Source organism: Lepidothrix coronata, unplaced genomic scaffold (genome assembly GCF_001604755.1).
Source record: "Lepidothrix coronata isolate B3197 unplaced genomic scaffold, Lepidothrix_coronata-1.0 Scaffold56, whole genome shotgun sequence".
Taxonomy (NCBI): domain Eukaryota; kingdom Metazoa; phylum Chordata; class Aves; order Passeriformes; family Pipridae; genus Lepidothrix; species Lepidothrix coronata.
In genome coordinates, this window is record NW_016690236.1 from 1,083,974 (window position 1) to 1,102,406 (window position 18,433).

The window sequence follows — 18,433 nt, forward strand, 5'->3', positions numbered from 1 at the left end:
TCTTCTGAAAACAGACAAACTTTTCAAATAATTCAAATTCTTTATGGTAAGGTGAGGGTCTTTACCTATCCATCCACCCCCTTTTCTTTTAGAGTAACTTAATTTCTTTCAGTTCTTATTATCTTCTCAGTTTTGCCTTTACTTCAGTATTTCAGTTTAACTTTTTCTTATTTATTATCTGTTAGTAGAATTCATGAGTTTGTCTCTTTAAACAAGATTATATTTACCACTTTCTCTTCTTCTTTCATATTCATTACCATTCATTTTTTAGAGAAAAACTGACTCAAAACTCAAGTATATGTTGTAACAAAAGCAAACGCACTTGTTGGCATTAAAATTCCAAGGTAGCTTCTGTGAAATGATAGGGTAAAATATAAAACCTCCGTATAGAAGTACTATGTGTAGGAATGTCACAGTAAAAAAATCTGAGGAGCCACGTAATATTAAGTGATATGAAAGTGGTGAGAATCATTAGAGTGAAGAAAAAGAACATTAGGACTAGTAAAAAAGATTTAGTTACTTTAACACGAATATGCTTGCTAGTGTGTCCACCAAGAGTATCAATTGGTTCAACCCTTTCCTGGATCAGACATTGCTTATCCCCAGGTCTGATAAACTCTGATATCTGGCTCCCTAGAAGGTTGTGTTGTGAACTTAGATAAATTCATGTCCACAATAAAGTGTGTGAATCTGTGTCCATAGGTAGCTTTCTCCCAAGTTCACAGGTGTTTTGCAAATCTTTTCCTTCTATCCCCACACAGTTAGGAAAGAGAAATCTAGATTTGCCATTTCCTCCAAGATAAACCTGCACTATCTGTAGGAATGTTTCACATTGTTGTTCTTGGATCTTGATATCAAGGCAGTATGTCAAAACGAATCAATTTCCATACACATATTCCACACATTTAGAACAGAACTGCTCCTTAGGAAAGTAAAAATATTTAAAGATGGCCTTTAACCAAAGGAAAAAACCTCTGTGTGCTTGCCTTTTCCATAGATAGTTGTGAACTCTTACAGATTCTGAGCTTTTGGTAGAAGTGAAAGGCTGAATTGGGAAACAGGTAAAGAAAATGGACTGGAATGGGTCAAAGGTAGAGGGGTACTCTGGTTCCTGTTGTGTTGCTGATACTTGCTTTGATGAACATACCTGCAGAATCAGTTTGCTTTTGGAGGTTATTTTCTTTGTGGAACTGGTAATTTGCAATAGTATGAGGATGAAATACCAGACAATAAACTTTTGATGGGCCCCGGCCCTGCTTTTGGCTTGCTAAATCTTTGTCAACTACACCAAAATGAGGACTCTACCAAGTCTGAGCTGGAGGAGACAGAAGTGCCACAGAGCAGCTGCACCTCTCCTTCAGTGAGAAGAGAATGATTTCCACATATGTAACTTCTCCTTGACTGGAGGGAATTTACTTGCAATTAATTTATCCCCAAATCTCCCAAGGCAAAACTTACAGAAAGATCTGAGACTGGTATACTGGATAGTGATGTTGGCCAGGTAGAATGCCTGAATTATTTTATTGAAAGCCTTTCTAAAACTAATTTATTTATTTATTTAGGACAAGGTATTGTTTGAGGGTGATTAGTAGTATACTTGAAAATCATCATCTTAATTTACCTTTTCTTTCGGTTTAAAATGATGAAGACCATTGTTACATCAGATGCTTGTCTCACCTAAAAAAATCCACTGCGCAGGCTCGAAGGGTTAATGACCTTTCCCAAATCTTCCATACTATACTATACTGTTCCTGCATGGTATTAGAATTCTGAATAGCAGATATAAGTGTTAGTGATTTCTCTCAAGAAAAAAAATATGCTTCTTTCTGTGAGGAAACCTTTGGAATTTATTCTGATTTTCTGTTTCTGTTGTATTTTACTAACCACTGGGTCTGTCTTGTGTTGTTTTGTGGAGAACAGTGTTAAGAAATGCACATATATGGTCCAGATGCTTCTAGTCTGCTTTTCACAGAATGCCCCCTAATGTTAATAATTTGCTGGAAAATGATTTTTAAAGAAGGGAAATGAGGCTGCAAGTACAGAATTATATTAGAGAGGAACTGGAGCTTTATGAAGTGTGCTGATGAGTGCTTTACTGGAGGAGGAGGAGGTTTTCCAGGTAACCACCAGGTATGTGAATCAGTTTTCACTGTAGAAAAAAGATTTTTAAATTTTGCTGTTAAATGAAAATAGAAAGTAAGTAGTTACTTTTTCAAACAGCAGCATACTGTTTCCTTGCACAGCAGTTTACCATAACATTACTTCCAGCTAAATGAAAAACATTTCCTGAAATTAAAAAGACAAGTATTTCAAGAAGCTGATGTTTATAGTTATAAATCTGGTGAAATATTTTTGTAATCTACTTCTCTAACTTTCTTTAGGATCTCAATAAAACTGAACTTAATAAAACCAGAAGTTTAACTAACTTTCCTATATATACTGATAATGAATTTACCAAAAATAGAAATATTTTTTTTTTTCAGTTAGCCAAACTATCTTATATTTGTTTAAAGAAAAGTCTTAAAGCAATTTTATACAAAAGTGTTCTAGAACTAAATTGCATAGATTTCCACTCATCATCATACTGATTTTTATGGTCCAAAGAGAATGATGATGAGTGATGCTATAGCCTGGCAGAGATCATATTCATCTGAGAGATGTAGGTCCTGGGCTTTGGTTTAATGAATACTGAAGTGTTTTGCACAAAATTGAGCAACTTTGATAGCACAGACTGAAAAATACTCTAAAGCTTTTAAATAGTATTCCATATATTCTTCTCTTTCTAAAGCATATGCTCACCCATGGATTACAAGGAAAAAAAGGCCTTTTTGATATTTTTGGTATTGCTGTATGAGCTAGCAATGCTAGTAATGAGTCAGATATCTATTGTGTTAAGCTCTGAATGAAAAAGTAACTCCTACTTTAGGAACTAACCTATGCTAAGTTTAAAAGAAATCAATTTTACGAAACCAACCAATAAAATATTCCAGGGATAACTACAGAGTCCTAAATAATATGAGAGAATAGACAATAATAAATATATATATATAACAGGTTGACTTCAGCTTGAAGTACTCTGTCATGTGCCTGTGATTGCTTCAATTAGCCTTGAACATTTTGAACTTCTCTCAACTTTTCTGAGTAAAGTTTGGTGAATTAATTCATTCAGCCTTATCTTACTGGCTCATTTCTTAGTACTTACTCCTTGTTCCAATCTTTTACTTCTCTTTGCCTATTGAGACCTATTATCATAATGCTGTTTATAAAGATACAAAAACCTTTCAAAAGTTGCAACTGTTCTATTTTTGTTTTCTCCATCTGTGATTAAACCTCAAAATCATTGCCATGAAGATTTTGCCAAGATATTGCTTCTTATTTTTGCCATTAAAAATATCAAATATAAGTTCTCAAACATCAATTTTCATCCTTGGCTTTCTTCTATGGAATATTTAAGGTTGTTTTGGAGCTTGCCTTCATAGTTAAATGACTGTGTAGTACCTAGACTTTGACCTTCAGTGAATAGTCTTCCGAGTAACTGAGGAAAAATATGAGTAGATGAAAAGATAAATGTAGTGCAATTTTCCATCTTTGTGCATAGTCTTCAGAGGATAACATCTGGTATTGGTGGCTACACTAATTTAGTAATATGACAATTTTGTTTCCTGGCAAATAAATATTATTTTGTGAGGATGACACATAAATTAGAGGGGCAGATTTTCTACTAAAATGTAGGACATTCCAGTTTGAAGGATTTTCCTGTAGGATTAATGAGAGAAAAGCTTACCTTCTCTTTTTGCTGTTCTGAGTACAAAATTATGGACATCACGTCTAGGTTTTTGACCAGGTGTTTTTCCGACATCAGTTCCGTGTTGCTGAAGCAGTGAATTTTTTTCTGCTGACAGAAGTAGTCTCTAACAGACTTTCAGTTATATGTTGAGATGCCATCCATATAAACTGGAAATCCAAATTTGGCTTTAGACACGTATAATATTCCTGTCATTCTGCGTCATTTAACTTTTGAAAAGTAAACAAGATGTAGATATATGACTAGATCAATACAGAATTTTACAGGACATGTCAAGTTATGAAAATAATTTTGTCCATTAAAAATGAAGTGAATTTTAAATGTTTAGCAAAACTCCCATTATGAGTCAGTCATTCTAAATAAACTGTATTAGTGGGAAATACTTTAAAACCAAACAAGCTGAAAGTGTGTCCAGTTTTTGCATAATGATTTGCAGCACATTCTTAACACTTGAGTTATTTTCATTCTTCTATACTGATGAGTTTTTAACCATTTAACTTGAGAAAGGGAATTTAATCATATATCTGTGTGCTATATAACAGCTGTTAACAATTGTCTGGGCTATAGAGCTGCTGCAGGTGGAGATTTTGCTGCAGGTCTTGAGGGGATCTGTCAAAAATTTTACCTGAAGGAGTGCTTCGTTGTCAGGCCCAAGCCAATGTAGCAAATGAATGACTGAGTGTAAGGGGGGTACTTTTGAATTAGATGATCAATGGAGCATAGAGGCATGAGAACGGAATCATATTAGGATGTGAAACCAGCTAGAGTATGGTACAATGTAACTTCATGGCACAAGCTAATTGTAAGGTCCATTGTGCTTTTTAGCAAGTCAGCCTGATATCCCCTATTATCAGAGATGAGTTCTTCCTTGGTTTTGCTACATATTGCAAGATAGATACATCTACCCTTGAAACACAATGGTAGAGGTCATACATAGGGGTGAGAAAGATGATGATGGGAGGAAGATGATGTGGGCAGGGGTCGCTCGCCCCTTGCCCTACAAGTAGGGCATGCGCAGACTGTTGCCATGAGGTAATGATTAAGCGGTGTTTGGCTGCCACTCAGGCATCACCTTATACTGCGTACTGGCCCTACGTAGTGTAATGTGGAACTGATAAAAATGGAGTGTCGGGACTGCTGAGTTGAGCGATACTCATCCTACCACCGAGACTGTGTTGCTCCGCGGGGACGCCCGCTAAGCATGAGTACCGACCAGCTGCTGCAGATCCTGACAGCCCTGGCCTGTCTGTGTGGGTAAGCACAGTGTTTTGATAGGAAGCAACTGAGAGAACAAACTTTTTAATATCCTTTTAGTGCTCCTTTAATTCCCCTTTTATGTTTATAGTTTCTTTTCCTTTAGTTTCCCTTTTTTACTAACCAATATTGGGTTATCCATAATATTGTGTTAAGATCCTTTTTTTTGGTATTCCCTTTTTCACTAGTTAATACTGTATTAAATGCTGTTCGTAGTATTTGTTTTAATGCCACCCAATAAGGTAGTTACTTTGTATCCTTTTTTAGGTTTTTAATTCCTCTTGCTAAGTTTATCATTATTACTTTTATTCTCACTGTAATAAAGATATTTTGTGTGTGTGAGCATTTTTTGGCACTTGTCTTTATTCCGGACATGTATCCAAACGAACTGCTACACTGAGACATGATCTCCCTTGTTCTTTCTAGTGTCCAGAAAAGGAAAAAAAAAAAGAGAAATAAGTACCACAGGACTGGTACTAGTAGAATATGAACAAGCATCAACAAGTTACAAGCAGGTCCAAAGAGATTTTAGAGTTTAATAAATAAGCCAACTCTAAAAGGCGTTGTGAACTGGTAGTTTATATTACAGAAAAGTATTTATATTGCTCTTGTGATAAAAATCATGTGGTTATTAGATTTTTGCAATTCCCAAAAATATTTCCATTAGCGTATCACCTTTTTCACTCACACAAAGTTTGTTAATTCTTGATTAATAGTGGTAGCAAGAACTTATTTTGGATTGTCACTATATGTAGTTAAAAAAATCCTGGTTAGAGGTGTATTTATAGATGAAAATACAAGATTTTTTTGTGAATTGGCAACTTAACATCCACTTGATGCGTAATAATACCCTTTCACAATGATAGTTTAGTAAAATTTCTAGTCATATACAAACTTTGCACTTCTCCCTAAAAACACTCATAGTTTTGACTGGTGCGTGGTAGCTAAAGAATAAAAGTAATTCAGAAGGTTATAAGACCTGTTAAAGCACTAAGTATGAAATGGCTATCACACTTCACTTTCCAACTTCAGACATAATTATTGCTGCTTAATGGTTGACAGGCTAGGGTCAATTTTTACAGTCCAAATGTTAAGAGTGGATGATTGCAGCAATAAATACCTGTCACCAAGAGCTTTCAAGGAATAAAAAAAATTTTCTAAATAGTATTTCTAAATAGTTAGTAAACTATCTGATCTTGTGCTGATAAGGCCATAAAAACTGTTAAGTGTTCAGCATTAGGCTATAAGCCTAGCTCTCATGTCATCAGCAAATATGTTTAGGATACTAACATTTTAATGTATTTAAACTTAAATGATATTGCTTTAGATTATATTTCTTTTGGCTTCTATTGTCTTTCAGCTTTGGTACTAGAGATACAAAAGACATATAGTGTCTGACTTCTTGATTAATGCTTAAGTAAGGCACAATAATGCCTTCCAAGTTCCTAAACAGACTTTAAGTTTGACAGCTGCTTTGTTTACTTTACCATTTGGCTTTAGTTCATAGTGGAAAGGTGGGAGGGATTGGGTGCCATTACCAGAGGTGAGTGAGAGCCAATGTGCTGACTGACAGGATTGGATTGTCTCGGTGGTTAGATCTAGGGTTTTGATATAATGTGATGTGGCCAAAGTAAAGGCCAATGACTGCTCCTTCCTTCACACTTTCCCCTGCTATGTCTTTCTTGCCTGTGGTCTGCACTCTGGTAGGTCCTCTATGGCCACTGTTGTCTTCTGGTCTGCCAGCCCCCTGTGAGAGACTTTTGGTGGGCTGCTGTCATGCCTCTGCCAGGACCCAAGAAGCTCAGCCCACTCAAACATACCTGCCACTGGGAGGAACCTCTGCCACTTTTTCAAGGATTTAATTTACCAGTATGGCTTTAAAGCTAACCCATTTCCACAGGTGTGGTAGGGCCCTATAAGCCCTGATGTGGTTTCCCACCTGCCCCTGCTTAAGTGCTCTTTTGGACTCCTCTTGAATCCTACTACTCCACAAAAAGAACTCCTATAAATAGATTTATAACTCCCAAGAAAAAAAAAGTACAAGCAGTAGAAAGTTTCACAAGCCCTCTATCAGAGCTCTCCTACATGTTACCAGCTCAGCATTTGGCTTTTTTAAACCAGCTCAGCATTTGGCTTGTATAAACCACCAATCATACCTTCTTACCGGAAAGGAATAAAAACAGTTTACCTCCCTGCTTACAACAATTCTCTTACATTAAAAGCCCCTTCAATTTTAGGCAGCAGGTTTAATTTCTATTAGGCCATACAAGTTAACTGTGCCACACCATTTTTCCCAACTCAGTGCTACAACCCTTTTTAGTTATTCTTTTGGATCCTCAAAGGATACAATCTTATTTGTATCTCCTAAACGAACCCACTTCGGACCCATAACCAGAGACCTGCTGAGAGACCAGTCACTCAGAAGTGAGACACAGCATTTCATCTGTTCAGGACAGTCTCCCACACCCAGAGGACTGGGAGTTTTGAATTTGCTCTGTGCCTCAAACACACGCTGAGCTGTTTCAAACCTTTCTTTTAAATATCAAATCACCTTTCTTTCTGCTAGAATTTTTTTCCTGACAAACATTTCCAAATTTGTTTCAATAGCACTCTCTTCCCTTCAAAAGAAGCTACTTCCCCTTCCTGTTTTCAAAGTAACTGTATTCTTCATGAGCAGGGCACACAGGTTGTGCCACTATAACTTGGTTCTAAGCTTTTCCCCAAAGATTTCAGTAAAGATCCTCTTCCATGCTTTTCACGCTGCAAGAATTCAGCCTGTGCATCTTTAGAAAATTGCTCTTGAAAGCCATGTTCCTCACAATGCAGATCAAGTCCTTGTAGACAAATGGGCGGGGAGTGCAAACCTTGTTTTGCAAATATTCATCTGCCCAGTGCACATCAGTTGATCCTTCACAGAGGCATACACCCACACAAAGACTTTAACTGGTACTAATCTAGTCGAAGTGGAAGTGTTTTCTGCTCTTACATATTCCATGCATGTTGCTTTCCAATCTTTCATCAGATTTACAAATAACTGTTCATTTACTTTCTTCTAGTACTGTGCTTTGTAGTGTTTATGCATTTGATTTATATAATTTATATTGCTTCTTGTATTGCTTACACTGTGCTTTATACTGGTTGTTACAGAGCTCTTAGACTATGTGCACTGCCTCACAGCTCAGCAGACTTTGTAGTTACAGCAATAAAAAGACTGCAACGGTATTTTAGATTCATGTTAGTTGAAAAGACTGACTTCTGGAGGAGATGTGTTTGAGTTAAACACAAAGAGATTTTCAATCCCCTATAATATGAATGGATTTTCACATCCCTTATAATATGAACAATGTTAAAAACCTTCCCCCGAGGGGATTCATATCTATTCCCTTTAGATATGAATTTATCTAAAAGAAACCCCCAACTGTCCCATCCAAACTGTACTGTCTTGAACTGGTCTTGAAAAAGCCCCAAATATTAAGGGTTCTGCTCCTGACTGAGGGTGCTGTTTTGACATCCTGATCTATATTCAAACCACGTCCCCTTCAGACATGACTTCTAAGTCATGAAGTCAGTGTGGGTTAAGCAGTGCTCCCCCTGAAATGTTCCAGGGGTGTAGTTTCATGCCCAGTTCAGGCTCCCCTAGGGATCAGGATCTGCTCACCAACACTCTCCCCACCTCCCCATAAAAAGCTGCTCCTTCTTTACAGAATAACATCCTCAATGACTGGAGGACAGCCCAAGCACTTTCTTAGACTGCTGAGCTGGAGTGATTCTCTTATCAGGGATATTCAATAGCAGTGCACAGACAAAACCACTGTAACATTAAGGGTATAGAAATTTAGCAGAAAATAACCCCCCTTGCATTCCAGATGGTCCTCAGAGATCAGAAGGGCTGGGAACTCTTAAAACAGTAATTTTTTTTTTTCTGTTATTCAAGGAAGTTTTGTTTAAACAAAAGAAATGTAACTTTGGAACAACAGCTCCATATTTCCAGACTTAATGTGTCAAATAGCGAAAACATGAAGCAATCAGAGAAACAAAATGGAACTGAAGAGACTCATATGCACAGGAATATTCAGTTTGAGCAATGATATCAACATCAAAAGGAACAAATGGGAAGTTGGACAATGGAGGGCACTGTCAGGGCTCTGGTTCCTTCTGTGTAATGAATTTCAAACACAGAAAACCAAATGTGTTTCTGTGTCAAAAAAAGAATTAAGGTTTGCAAGTTATCCACAAGTGCTATTGCTTTCCACTGGAGTGATTCCACAGTCTTGAAACTGATGCATTGATGCACAGGTTGAGAGAAGATTTGTGCCCACATGTTTCTCACTTTCTCGTGGGGCGGGAGACCTCAGGGCTCCTGCACAGCATAACTGAAGCGAAAGCTTTACACTTCGACCCTTAAGATCTGAGAAGAAACTGAAAAGCAGGTACTGCTTATCTAGGTGTTTCAGTCAATTAACATTTTGGTTAAGATATCCTGAAGGGAAGAAGCAAGGTTGAAATCCCAGCTTGGTTAATGTCCTAACAAATGAAATATATATAAGTAGATTGTGCATTTCCCTTCTTAAATTGTGGTATTGTTTACTTCAGTATTCCTTTACTTATATCTTGTAAGTTTTCCAGAGTTTTTCTGTGAGCTGGATTTGATACTTCTCAATTTTGTTTCATGAGTGCTTGCTTTCTGTAGTTAGGTTTGTTGAAGAGTGAGTGACTACTGTGGTGCTCATTCTTCTTTTCTCACTTGGTGGTCTTCAGCTTTGTCAGCGTTCTGTTCTGTGTATATTTGGAGTATTTCAGTTACTTAAGGCTTATTTTCTCTTGTTGGATAACTTGGATTAAAATGACTCACAGCATGTGCATGATAACCAGGGGATCAGGCCCAGACAACATGGGTTTACGAAAGGCAGGTCCTGCTTGGCCTACCTGATCTCCTTCTATGACCAAGTGACCCACCTAGCAGATGGGGGAAAGGCTGTATATGTTATCTAGACTCCAGTAAAACATTTGACACTGTCTCCCACAGCATTCTTCTGGAGAAACTGATGGGTGCAATGTTGTCTGGGTAAAAAACTGGCTGGATGGCTAAGCCCAGAGGGTAGTGGTGAATGAAACTAAATCCAGTTGGCATCTGGCCACTGGTGGGGTTTTCCAAGGCTCACTCTTGGAGCCAGACCTGTTTAATATCTTTATTGATGATTTGGATGAGGTTATCAAGTGCACCCTCAGTAAGTTTGCAGACAACACCAAGTTGGGTGGGAGTGTTGATCTGCTGGAGGGTAGAAAGGCTCTACAGATAGACATGGACAGATTGAATTGATAGGCTGAGGACAACTGCATAAGGTTCAACAAAGGCAAGTGCCTCGTCCTGCTGTTGGGTCACAACAATCCCCTGCAGTGCTACAGGCTTGGTAAGAGTGGCTGAAAAGCTGCCCAGTGGAAAACAATCTGGGTGTGCTGACTGACAGCTGGTTGAACACGAACCACCAGCGCACTCAGGTGGCCAAGGGCATCCTGGCTTGTATCAGAAATAGTGTGAAGAGCAGGACTAGGAATGTGATTGTCCTGCTGTACTCTGAAACGGTGAGGCTGCACCTTGAATCCTATGTTTTGGGCCTCTCACTTCAAAAAGGACATTGAGGTGCTGGAGTGTGTCCAAAGAAGGGCAATGAAGGGTGAAGGATCTAGAAAGAGGAGCAGCTGAGGCAACTGGAGTTGTTTAATGTGGAGGAGTCTTCGGAGGGACCTCATTGCTCACTATAACTACATGAAAGGAAGTTGTAGTGAGGTGGGATTCGGTCTCTTCTGCCGTGTCTTAAGTGAAAGGATGAGAGGAAATGGCCTTAAGTTGTACCAGGGGAGGTTCAGATTAGATATTAGAAAAAAAATTCACTGAAAGAGTGGTTAGGCATTGGAATAAATTGCACAGGGAGGTGGTGGAGTTACTCTCTCTGGATGTATTCAAGAGTCTTCTGGATGTGGCACTTGAGGATATGGTTTAGAGATGATTATGGTGGTGCTAGGTTGATGGTTGGACGAGATGATCTTGAAGGTCTCTTCCAGCCTTGATGATTCTGTGAAAAGGATTTTGATAATTATCCTAGAATAACTGTGTTTATGAACTACAGAATTGCCACAAAGGTTTATCTCAAACTGTTTTCCAAATGGATCATGTTAAACCAGATATGTCACTTTTATCATGGAACAAGAGTATTCCCAGATGAATTATATAGAGACTGCTGTTCTAGAAAAAACTATTATTGATTAAATATTTCTGAGAAGCTCACATGCAAAAAGATTTTTCTGCTGATGTTCTCCACAATTCACTCATCACTCACACATTTGGAGTAGTAGCAATCTGGAAGCAGAGGTGAAAAGAACCACAAATCTCATTTGATGTGCCGTGTGGGTTGGTTTTGCTGCAAGCAGTTTAGCTGTTCCTTTATAGCCATTAAAAGTTTATTAAAATGCATGAGAGACATCCATTACACACCAGAAAAAAAGTCCATTAATATTGCATGTCAAATAAGAGTTATATCTATATATTCCACCCCCAAACCCCCCAACCCCCAAAAAAGTATATTTAAATGTAGACATTTAGAAATGGCAGGATAATATTTTTATACTGTGCCGAGTAATTGATTGAACTATTAAAAAATGGATCAATAATGAGACCTTCTGCCTAGAAATTCAGCCAGTTCCAAACAATACTGGCATAGCTCCAGGTCATCATGATGCAGCTGACATTTCCTGACCTTGCATACTTTGAAGGTAAATTGTATGGCATTCCCAAATAGTTCTGGGAAAAATGAAAATAACCCATAAATATTTGAATGGCAGTGACAGCAAGGAAGAAGAATCTTTTAGAATACACACAGTGGTTCAAATAGAGTCAGCAGGATAATATTAAGGAAAAGGTGAAGTGTAGGTGTACTATCACAGGAAAATTCTTGTTCATAAGTTACTCAGTTGTATGTATTTGGATACAAAATAATTTCTCAAGGGAAATGGGGATATAACATTTTTACTGGATCTTTTCATGCTGGTCTATGTGCAAATATATTTCCCCGTGACAATAATATACTAATGACTGAGTAGATTGTTTGTCTGGTTTACCCATGAGGTCCTTCTCGTTTCAGTTTCATACTGTGAAACTGATGTAGAGTGGGTTTCACAGGTGTATAGAATATGAAGAAGTGAACAAGCATAAACTAGTGTCATAAAACAATATTCATTCCTGACTGCAGCTTTAAAGACGTTACCGTTTTCTTTGTAGTCAACTCTAGCTGAGTTTTAGCTTTTCAGTCCCCTAGGAGACTTTTTACTGAAGCATCCTGTCAAAATTAGGTATTTCTTTTCCAAGGTATGTGCAATGTTAGTACATCTGTGTAATTCTTGCAGTGCAGCTCAACAGGCTTTTACCAAGTAGTAGCTTTCAAGATAACTCCCTATCGGTCTCCTCTGGAAGCAATTGATTAGTAACGTGGCTTTAAACAAAATATTTCTCAAAAATATTTTCTCCTTAAATACGCTTTTCAGAGCTTGTAACCATTTTCATTCTCCTGTAAATTATATGACATATATCTATGGAGAAAAATAATTCTCATTCTGTACTAGGAAGTTAATATGTGCTGATCTCAGTCAACACAGTCAAAGGTGTCTATGGAACATGCCGGGTGAATAAGCTGCATTGTAATTAAAGATGAATAAGCTGCATTGTAATTAAAGATGAGTCATCAGTTGTTTGTATTTATTCACTCATGTATTAAAATTGGAATACTCAAAGATTAAGAGAAAATAAATTAATTTTTTTAAAAGTATTCTTTTTTATAATAACTTCTGAAATTTTACTGCAGAACTTAATCCTTCCTTGCAGGAGGATGCTCAATTTTCACAGCCCCCTCAGTATTGCAACACATTATTTTATGTAGTCTTCTCTAGGTAGAAGACATGAGTGCAGTTTTCAGTATAGATATTAACCTGCTCGTGCAGAGCTTACTAGGTCAGGAAAGTTTGCTAGGTCAGGAAATGTTAAGCTTTGTGCATTGAAAAAGCAAAAACCTTTAACACAGAAACACGAACCATAATATTAATCACCAAAAGTCTGCTCTATCTTTGGAAATGCTCTAGTTTCTTCTGCACATGATATTAGACAAGTGGACATTGCAAACGTGCAGAATTACTTGATATTACATTTACAGTGTACAGCTGGAAATGTTTGGGATACAAAACATAAGCTCTACTTACAAATTAGATCCCAGTCACTTTTTTTCCTGTTGTTTTTTTTTTTTTTTTATACATTTACATATATATAAGCCATAAGGAAGAAGAAATAGTTAATGCACAAAATTCCTGACATTCTTCTTGTTACTGTTACAGATGTGAGTGGTGTCATATTGCAATAATATGTTTATTGAACAGTGTTGTTTGGTTTTGAATCAAGAAGAAAAAATTCTCATTGCTCATGAAGAATTCTCATTGCACATAGTCTAAGTATAGTTCCTCTATTCAAGTTTACAAAATGTACTGAATATGCTGTAGCAAATTTAACATGTCCAGCTGTTTCTGTGGCATAATATTATTGCAGAGAGGGAAAAGAATCGAATATGATAGTCTTCTATCTAGACATCTCTTCTGATAAAGAGTCCTTCAGCTGGAACTTAAAAATACTCAGTTCCAATATGTCATACTTTAGATGGAAGGAGAACACACAGGTTGGGGCGTATAGCCAGGGACTACTCATCACAAAAATTGCCTGCTCTGGAAATCTAGTACATGTGTGCTATGTCTCTGTCCACATTTTTTTGCAGTCCAGGATTTGACACACAAAGTGTTTCAGTGCACATAGACTGGAGACACTTGTGTGTAGAAATCTGCTTAGCATTAATGTGTATATGAACTCTTGAATTATACAAGGAGAAAGCTTGCTGATACTCAGATTTAAATCCTGAAACTAGTTCTGTTTAGAATAATGCATAACCTATAATGTTATCTTAGTTTTCCATGGGCTTTAGTAGAGATTAGTGGCAACTGATCATCTACTCCAAATTCATATGATTTTAATCAAAACAACTCTGTGCTGGTAACTACAAAGAAATTCTTTGTAAACTCTGCCCTTAGTACATTTCTGTAGATATTGCCAAAATATGTCTAGTGAAAACACATGCTTATCTGCAGAGAGTTTGGGAAATTTCCATAACATTTTTTTGAGTTTTAGGCTTGTTTGTATATTACTGAATTTTAAAGTTTCCTGCCCTATGGCTTTTAAATTATCTGTAAAAACATGCATTAATAAATCCTTGTTTTTCCCCTCTGGATAACTAAAACTGATTTGAACTTTTTTATTCTAAAATCCCAGGGTATTTCAAATTAAATTATAAATCCTATTATTTCATATATTGCTATATTTACATCATACTTTTGAATTCAACTCTCCAGCACCATTTACCCTGACCAAAAAAAAAAAATTAAAATAGGACTATATATGTAAAAGAGCATTAAACCTTTGTTAAATTCCAGCCAAAGGGTTAATTTCTGTGACTGAGAAAGTGTAACAGAGTTAGTCTGGCAATGAGTAGTTTTGAAAATCTATGATATGTACCTAATTTCCAATGATTTTCAATAGGAGTCAGTTTCTTGTGCTCTGCAGATGTCATAAAATCATTTAGAGAACATACCTGAATCTGTATTGGAGTATCATTGATTCACAAGGATATTGCAGTGAACTTGAGAAATTAGCAAATCACTCGCTGAGAGTCTGTGGCATGGATTTAATATTTATATAGTATAGGCATCTGAGTTGTAAGACTTAGGCATTACTAGATAGAATTGATCACTAAAATACCGTAAAATTCAGGATAATGTGGAGATTGATAACCTGCAATACTTTCCTCTTTTGACTGTTTTTGCATCATGTTTTTATTAGCCCTGTGGTTTGAATAGATAAAGCAACATACTTCAGCATGCTTACAAAATCTAAATTCAGTCTTTTTTACTGAAATATGGTTTGATGACAATATTTTCATTGTGTCACTAATAAAATTAAATCTCCTGCCGGTTCTGGATAAGAAATAGCACTATTAATAAAAAAAGGACTGCCTTAAAATTATTATTAGGGAACCATGTGAAGGGAAAATAAATAGAATGAATGTAAGACTTGTATGTAAGCTGAAGAAATGCTGTGCAATGATATATCAAAGAATATAGAGAATATATATGATAAATGTTATGATTCAAAGAAAATAGTGGTTAATCGTGTTAATATTGTTAGTCAATGAAATTTTTTTTTCTGCAAAATTTTTCAAAAATTGTGGAAGTGTAAGGCACTTTGGTCAAAAAGTAAAATACTTTTTTAATTGAGAGTGCTGTAAAAAAGAAGTAAGTTTCCAAACTAAGAAATATTTGTCTAGCTCTTACTTATTGGTGAAAAGGAAAAATGAAATAATCAGGAATGCCTCTGGAATATGAGCACTCTGGGAAGAGCCAGAATGGCCTCCAGGGATTGCTGCAGCAAATGCAACTTAGTAATATTTTCAATTATGTATTGGGAAGGACTTGTTCCCAGGTTTAGTCGGGAGGAAGGAAGTAAAAGCTAAGTCTTCTGCAGGCCTTTTCTGACACACTCATCCGATATTGTGTTGGTGATGGGCCAAGTATTTTCCCTAGAATATCTCTGGGGAGGAAGAATTGGAAAGCAACAGTGATGGTCTTTTAGAGAAAGAGGGCTGATTTTATTTTGTGTTTTTAGCTTGTGAAAAAAATATTTTATCATCAGAAGCTGTTCCTCACCAGCTGGATAAGGGTAATTCATCAGTTGGGATAGTTCTTATAATAGAGATGAGATACTTGTAATAGTGTAGGTAACAAGCCTTTGCTCTGTTGTATTGTTCATGAGTAGTATGGCCTTCCTAATGCACATAATGTCACACTGTGAAACTGCTTTCAAATGAAACCATTAGTTTCAAGGCTTTCTTTTAGCCTACTCTGGTTTTGTTTGTCCTGACTCATTAGTATTCAGCTTTTTATAATGAGATCTTCATCAGGAGTACAGGTTTATTCTTTAATACTCATTCAGGAGTGAAACAAAGCTGCTTAGACTAGCTTTTTGATGCCAAAAGGGGTCAATACTTGCTCTGATAAAAAGAAGCTAGATCAAATATCTTATTATTGCACCCTTGCCCTTTTCTAATATTTTTTGCTCCGTTTCATTTTATTAGTTACAATTATGTCTCGGTCTACCTGGACAGAAAATACAATCTGATGAAGTACCATCTGTAGAAAAAAAGTCTACATAAATCTTATCCTAAATCTTGCAGAGTTATAAAAACAGAAATTGTAGGTCAAACACCTAAGCATTCCTCATCAGTCACATTCAGAAGATTACTCTACACTGGAAGCTGTATGAAATACCATCCCATATTTATAAAAATAGTTTCTAACACAAAGGGAAGGAAGTTAGACGAAAAGCTTGCTTTGACATGTCTCTCAGGATCCACCAGGCCTGTGCTATTGTCCAAACAAACAAAACCAATACAATCCCCCAAACTAATCCTATTCCAGAGTATTTATGAATTACTGCATTTTGTTCTTTGTAAGGAAACAATTCAGTGCCAGCAGTTTCCTTTTTTTTCAGTTTGGCAGGCAATTGTCTTCAAACTTTTGATACCTGTAGCATTATTTGTCATTCAAAATATTCTCTAAAAATAAGTAAAAACAAAACAAAAAAAACACCCAACCCAATCCACCAACCAACAAAAAAACCCCTAAACAATAAAAGAAGTCTCACACTACTCTCAGAACTCCAGTTGCTGCAACTGACTGTTTCCATTAGAATGTCCACTTTTCATTAAATAATGTAGATTTTTAGCTTTTCTGGTGAAAATATAACTTGATTGCAAAAATGGAAAACTGATACCCAAACTGGCTATCTCCTTGCTAATTTTAAACATTACATTTTGGTAAAGAAGAATGGATTAGAAGAGTTCTTATTCACAGTCTTGAACACATAGTTGGGAGCGTTTAATAACAGAGCACAACATATGAACAGTCCTCCATATTTCTGTATGCATTCTGCAAAAATATTTGGAATGGAATATTTTTCCAGATAAAACTGCTGCTTCCCCAAAACCATGTTTGGGGGTAGGATGGTGTTTACTTTGTCTAACTGGCAGTTTGCCTGATTTCTTTATTTGATTTATCAGCAAATCATCAATATTAAATAATTTTCTCTTTTGTGAATATATTATAATTCTAATAGGTTGATGACCACACTTTTCTATTCATCTTGGACATATATAGCATCAAGACAGATACTGTCTCTGATCAAATCAATGTACAATGTACTCCATTTGTACTCCATACATGTGGAGTACCACTTAGAAGCTACTGAGAATATGAAACAATTTTAAGCTGTATTTGTGATGTGCAAGGTAGTCCCTCATTTCTTATTTCACCCTTAGTCAGTAATAAAGCAGATATTAAATAAAAAATAAGCAATTCCAGTTAAAGTGAAGCTTTATGTCTCTTATGTTTCAGTAGGATTTGATAAGATACACGGATTAGTCACAGAAGCATAGAATGGTTTGGGTTTTGAAGGGACCTTAAAGATCATCTAGTTCCAACACTCCTGTCCATGGGCATGGATGGACACCTTTCACTGGACTCAGTTGCCCAGAGCTCCATCCAACCTGGTCTTGAACACTTCAAAGGATGGGGTATCCACAACTTCTCTGCCAGTGTCTCATCAACCTCACACTAAAGAATTTCTTCTAACATCTAATCTAAACCTACTCTCAGTTTAAAGCCATTCCCTCTTGTCCTGTCACTTCATGACCTTGTAAATAGTCCCTCTCCATTTTTCCTGTAGGCCCTGGCATGTCTTATATATCTGGGGCAAAATGTAAAAACCACCAATGTATTTGAGGAAGAAACAGAATATATATCACTGAGCTACAGGTCTAACAAATTGGACAGCAAACTTGCATAATTTTTTTTAATACTATGTTTCAGTTTGGAAATTTTAAGGCCACAATTAGATCACCCTGAATCCAGGCTGAACAATCCCAGTTCTCTCAACCTTTCCTCCTAGGAGAGGTGCTCCATCCCTTTAATCATCCTTCTGGCCCTCCTCTGGACTCCTTTCAACAGGTCAATGACCTTCCTGTGCTGGGGATCTCAGAGCTGGATCCCACTCCAGGTGGGATCTCACCAGAGCAGAAGAGAGGGGCAGAATCACCTCCCTCAACCTGCTGGCCACGCTGCTTTTGATTCCACCCATGTTTATTAATAATAGACTGGATCCACTAGGAAGCATATCACAAAAATCTAGTGTTCTGGCCACTTTGTGACCTAAACACTATTGAAATAGTCTCACTA